The sequence below is a fragment of the Maylandia zebra genome, linkage group LG20, assembly GCF_041146795.1.
Source record: "Maylandia zebra isolate NMK-2024a linkage group LG20, Mzebra_GT3a, whole genome shotgun sequence".
Lineage (NCBI taxonomy): Eukaryota > Metazoa > Chordata > Actinopteri > Cichliformes > Cichlidae > Maylandia > Maylandia zebra.
Window position 1 is genome coordinate 16,052,595 of NC_135186.1, and position 5,956 is coordinate 16,058,550.

Consider the following 5,956-nt stretch of genomic DNA (forward strand, 5'->3'; position numbering starts at 1 on the left):
TTGACCGGACCACCAGGTGGCCGGAGGCGGTCCCCCTGGCGTCCACTACCGCAGCAGTGGTGGCCAAGGCATTTTTGTCAACCTGGGTCTCGCGTTTCGGCCCACCCGCGGACATTACGTCAGACAGAGGCCCCCAGTTCATTTCCGAGCTTTGGTCGGCCATGGCTGATGGACTGAGGGCTAAAGTCCACCGCACAACCGCATACAACCCGCAAGCTAATGGGATGTGTGAACGGTTCCACCGGTCGCTTAAGGCTGCTTTTCGCGCCTCCTTAAAGGATGGCAATTGGGTTGACCGCCTCCCGTGGGTTTTGCTTGGGCTGCGCTCTGCGGTTAAGGAGGATCTCGGCGCTTCCCCAGCTGAGCTAGTGTTTGGTCAGCCCCTCCGCGTGCCTGGAGAATTCTTGCCCGAAAATCCTCCTCCCTGCTTTGATCCATCGGTGCTATCTCTCAACCCGCTTTTGCACTCGCTTCGGGTTCCTGGTCCGGTGGACCATTGCGTGCCTGACACCTTTGTTCCAAAGACTTTAGAGACTGCTAAGTTTGTTTTTGTCAGGCACGATGCCCACAGGACACCGCTGCGGCCGCTGTATGACGGCCCATTCAGGGTTATTGAACCGGGCCAGAAACATTTTGTTTTGGATTTTGGGGGTCGAAGGGAGACTGTGTGTGTGTTGACAGACTTAAACCTGCACATGTTCTTCTGGACAATAATGTAGTGCCGGCCCAGGCCCCTCGCTGTGGCCGCCCTCCTTCGATGGGGTTGACAGACTCTGGTTTTCCCCCCAGGACTACCCCCGGACCACCGGCGTTTGAGCCTCCTCCTGCCTTTCCTGCTCGCCTTCACCAGCCTCGTTCACAGGATGGACCTTCCTCTGCCTGTTCTCTCCCTCCCAGGTTCAGTCATTCGGGTCGTTTGCTTAGACCCAGTGTCCTGGACTGAATAGAGATCTAACTGTGTGTTCGGGGGGGGGGGGGGGGGGGGGGGTATGTGCGGCGGACCACCAGGTGGCTCCACTCACACCCAAGTTAAAGGGAAGTGTTGGGGTGGAGATTTTGGCGCTCACTATATGTGAAGTTCTGAGAGTCAGTTAATAAAGTTGGAGTGAGACACTGAGACCTCTCCTGTCGTTATTACATACCTCCACAGTATCGATATTGAACCGCTCGATACAGCGCTTTCGGTTCGGTACACATATGTATCGAACAATACAAATTTTTTTATTTATTTTATCAACTTTTCTTCTGACGATGCTGCCTGTGTTGAGAGCTCAGTAGACTACTCCGCCTAGGCTGCACTGTCGAGTGCAGATCCACTGAGCGCAGTGCAAGCTAGCAAGACAGAAGCTAAGCTCATTGCAACATAGCAACTGCCTCATTGCTACCCGAAATTGAACCTCCCCCACCCTCATTCAGATCTGGCGTTTGGAACTATCTTGGTTTTCATGTGAAACATGACCCTGATGGTAAGCGCGTCATGGACAAAAGTAAAACAGTATGTCGGATGTGTCACGCAATGCTCAATTGGTGGGAACTAGCGCGTTAGCACAGTTAGCTTGCTTGTTAACGTGTTGATGCCGTCCAGCCCCATGCACGGGGCGATCCGCGGTAACTCATTAACGGAGATTTTCCACGTTATGGCGTTAATGTCATTTTAACGAGATTAACGCTGACAGCACTAGTGGGAACACAACGAATATGACTGCACATTTACGCCGACATCATCCTAGTTCAAAGACAAGTGGAAGCAGACAAAAACAACAAGCACACATGCTACAAACTTTACCCGAGTCATTTAGACAGCCGTTAGCACATGATTCTCCTCATGGGGACCTGATATGTTTAATATGCTGCTGAGAGTGTACCCCAGAAGAAGTGTATAGCTTTTATTTTGGAAAGAGCCATTTCTCTGTAATAAACACTCTTTTTCAAAGATGAGTGATTTCTCGATCAGATAGATTTTTTTTAAATTATTAATTTGTTGTTTCAGCAACATTAAATTTAATAACTGTACTTTTGAGTTAAAATATATATTTATAATTTTAATAAATGACAAATTAAAAAGGCATGAAATATTTTTGTATCGAAAAAATATTGAACCATGACACCAAAGTATCGAACCGAACCGAACCGTGAATATTGTGTATCGTTGCACCCCTACTTAATAGTATTTCTGTTTTAATGTAAGCTTCCCCTCACTTATTGGTCACAAAATTAAGTAAATGATTAACAAAGAATTTGATTTATTTTTTTATTCTAGAATTCAATGAAAGCAACAAAAAGATAGTATTAATGTAATGAAAATGCAAAGTTAACATATTAAATCATGAATATCCCACTGTGGAGTCATACGTGGTAAAAGATTATGGCTTGCAATGGGGCATAACACAAGAATTCCTTAAACATGTTGTTGTTTGATAGTAAAAGTTGCCATCCCCTGCCCCAGTTGAATGATTATGATTTATTTGCCCCATTTGCTGTGCTGCAAAGCTGCGTGTGGGCAAAAAGACTGATGAATGCCAAGAAGAAGCTTCTGAAATTAAACTATTTATGGTGTTGTCCAGTCTTGTGGTGAGCTTAGCAATTGAAATAAGCAACGGGTTTCTCCAGAATTTAAAAAATAGATTTTAAAGTTGAGCTGTAATTATTCTAAATCTTTCCTTTCATTGAGTTTTTTTTTTTTTTTTTTTTTTTTACCAGGAGGAATGGACTGGCATTTAGACAGGATGGCAGGGCTGCAGCTAATCTGTAGCTAATGAGCTTTTCTTTGAACGTCAGTTGATGGGTTGGACATAAAAGAATAATAAAAAACAGTTTTTCACTTGAAATACAGATATATTCTTGCATACCTTAATGTGGAGGCAGTGTGGTGTGTATGCCTGCAATGTGGTGGCAGAAAAACCCCCCATTTGATTTAATGTAGGATAAAAAAAGACTCTGCGATTGTGTCATCAAAACTAAGAGATTGTACTTTCACACAAGCTGACAAATACACCTGACTCCTTTAAAGGTTGCCAAACTTTTCCTCTAAACCATAAGATAAATTCACTAATTAACATTTAAGAGTTATTTTATCAAGTTCAAGGATCTTATTCAAGTGCAGCATTTAGTGCAGGAGAGCCAGAATCTTGCCAAAAATGAATTTCGTTAAAGTATTATTGTTCAATTTGCTACTGTTTGCATACAAACATCGAGCTATTTTATCATTGGAGATTATATCTGTTATTATTCATTATGTATGCAACAGATGCACAAAATAAGCAGGTCAGAAGCTGTGAAAAACCTGGCTGGTGACCTCCAGATTTCACAGAAATGCCAGAAAGATGATACGTATGATATGCAATATGTGTAATAATAACCTTTTCATTGCAGTGTTACTGTCCATAGAGATGATGTGACACTACCACTGTCGTCATTCCCATGGTCTGCCAGCAAGTATTAATTACCAGGTAGGGGTGAAGGGTAAATTCAATGTATAGAAGATTAGAGGGAATTTACAACAACATCACACTGAAGCGATTATGATCATTACTATCATAGCTATTTTTAATATGGAAACAAAAGTGTAAAAGAGACATATGGGAAATACAAATGGTTTCTCTTAAAAACAAAAATACTCCTTATAGAATGAATTATTTAAAGCACTCTTTAAATTCCACTCTTTGCCCAAATATAGACAGTTTTGTGTATTTCATATTTAGCATGTCCAATAGAGCTGAAAGATGGTTAGTTGGTTAGTGGGTGAAGAAAAGCAAGCATCCCTTTTAAGAGGCTGGTAATGTCATGAAGTCAAAGAAATTGAGGTGGGGCATCCATTTGGAGCATCACTTGTGCAAAACACCGGAAACTGCAAGGACTATGGATGGAAATTAGCAGCTAGATCTAATACAATCCATTGATTCTCTTACTAACATTAATGTTTTTCTACATTGTCACTGACAAATAAATACAACCTCAAATCTAAAAAAGTTGGGAGGCTGTGTAAACTGCAGTTAACAGAAGGCAATGATTTGCAAATCCCACAAACACACATTTTAGTTACAGTAACATGTAGCAACCATATCAAATGTTTTGACTGAGAAATAAAATTATAAAATTACTAGCCCAACAAGTGCATCCCAACCAGTAAAGTAAAAATCTGAATTGTTTTATCCTAATAAGACAATGGGGCAAATTGTACTGACAAACTTGTCAGTATTACTGCACACAAGGATCATTTAGAGTTGCCAAATCTATACAATTTCATTTTTAATTCTAATGCTAAGGTTAAATGGAAACCTGGCGAGATCAAACACGCTGCTAAACTCTTAATAGACCACGGTGTACTTCATAGTTCACTGTCTATGATAAAGTTAACTTTGAAATGTCTTTTAGAGTAAAATTCCTGTAGGAATCATATTCATTTTCTATGTGGTAAAAGCTCCCAGTCCTAGAGGAGTGGGGCATCTGCCAGTTACGCTGCAGGTGTGGTAGAGCTAGTGGAGATGTGATTTAGTTTCTAACTGCTCAGTTGATTCGTTTTTTTTTTTTTTGCAAACACTTATAAAGTTTGCAGTCAAAGAAACCTGATGGAGTTTGTATCTACAGCTACAGATTTTACACAATAAATCAACTTTGTTATCAGAGACTGAGGAGATTTTTGACTTTGAGTTATTTGGCTTTTTATGCATAAAAAGACATTAAATAATAATTGTTTTGGGATTTTTGAGAAGCAAATGGGCCATTGTAACATCAAAAACGATCACTATGGATATAGTATATACCAAAGTTGTTACACTTTGTCTTGATCTGTCGTATAGCATTACATAATAAGATGCACTCTGTGTCATGGTCCGCGGCCCGGCGTCTGAGGTGCTGATGGGATGCCCACTCCCGTGGGCGTGGCCGCTGACTCCACACCTGCATCCCATCCCAGGCGATCACCAGGTGGACCATTTAATCCTGCCCAGCCTGCTGCTCCACGCCAGTCCGTAATCGTCCTTCAGCGGTAACGCACACCTACGGGAAAGTCCTTAGGCAATCCTATCCGTGTGAACTAGTACTAACTCTGCCTTGTATACCCAGATCACTGCTCGGCGTGTTTTGAGTCACCAGCCTGTCCACCTGCCTGTCCAGAATTTGGATCACGATCAACCCCAGCCGCCTCGCCCTTTCTGGAGCTTCTCCCCACGGACCCTCACCCCTCCCTCCGGTTCCCTTGGCCCCGCTATCATCGTAAGACGCGTACACTACCTCCCCTCGTATGCTGCCGGTTTACCCGCACCCCAATAATCCTTTTTTCTTTTTCTGTTTCAGCCTCCCACGGTCCCGCTCTCGGCGTTTCCTGCGCGATTCTTCTCCCGGTCCCTCGGTTTCTCTGGTTCCGTGCGTTTTCTCCCTTCTACTCTCCCGGGACACTCTCAGTTATAATAAAGTTTATTTTTTCTCTCGTACCGCTGTGTGTGTGTTCTGCTCCTGGGTCCAGCTTGTGTGTTGAACTTCGGTTCTTGACAGTACGGACTGGCCGGTATGGACCCAGCAGATCCACTCCGCTCCGCCATTAATAAGCAGGGCGCTATTCTCGGTCGCCACGACCAGCAGCTTCAATCGCTCCAGGACCGCTACCAAGAGCTCAGTGACACTCGGGAACAGCTGCGAACCAAGCCGCCCGATCCCGTGCCCCACGGCGTTTCGCCTCCGCCTTTGGAGCCCTTCCACGGGGAGTTAGACCTGTGTGGGGGGTTCCTTTTTCAATGCTCCCTGTTCTTCAGCCACACGCCACATGCCTTCCCCACGGATGCAGCTAAAATCTCCTATTTTGTAGGTTTATTACGGGGACGTGCTTTAACGTGGGCTGAGGCCTATTTAACATCTCACTCCATTCGTGATTGCGATTACGATGATTTCCTGGAGGAGTTCCGGGCTACGTTCTCCCCTCCGGTCTCGGAAGATGACGCCACACAGAAGTTGCTGGGGC

At 43.9% G+C, this 5,956-nt stretch overlaps 1 long non-coding RNA gene across 1 annotated transcript; it reads left to right on the forward strand.

Annotated features, from left to right (window-relative positions):
• The first annotated feature begins 4,832 nt into the window (after nt 1–4,832).
• LOC112434262 (uncharacterized) lies at nt 4,833–5,483 on the forward strand. Its single transcript, XR_013094993.1, has 3 exons — nt 4,833–4,987; nt 5,065–5,214; nt 5,296–5,483. It is a non-coding gene; the product is annotated as an uncharacterized LOC112434262 (long non-coding RNA).
• Nucleotides 5,484–5,956: the final 473 nt, after the last annotated feature.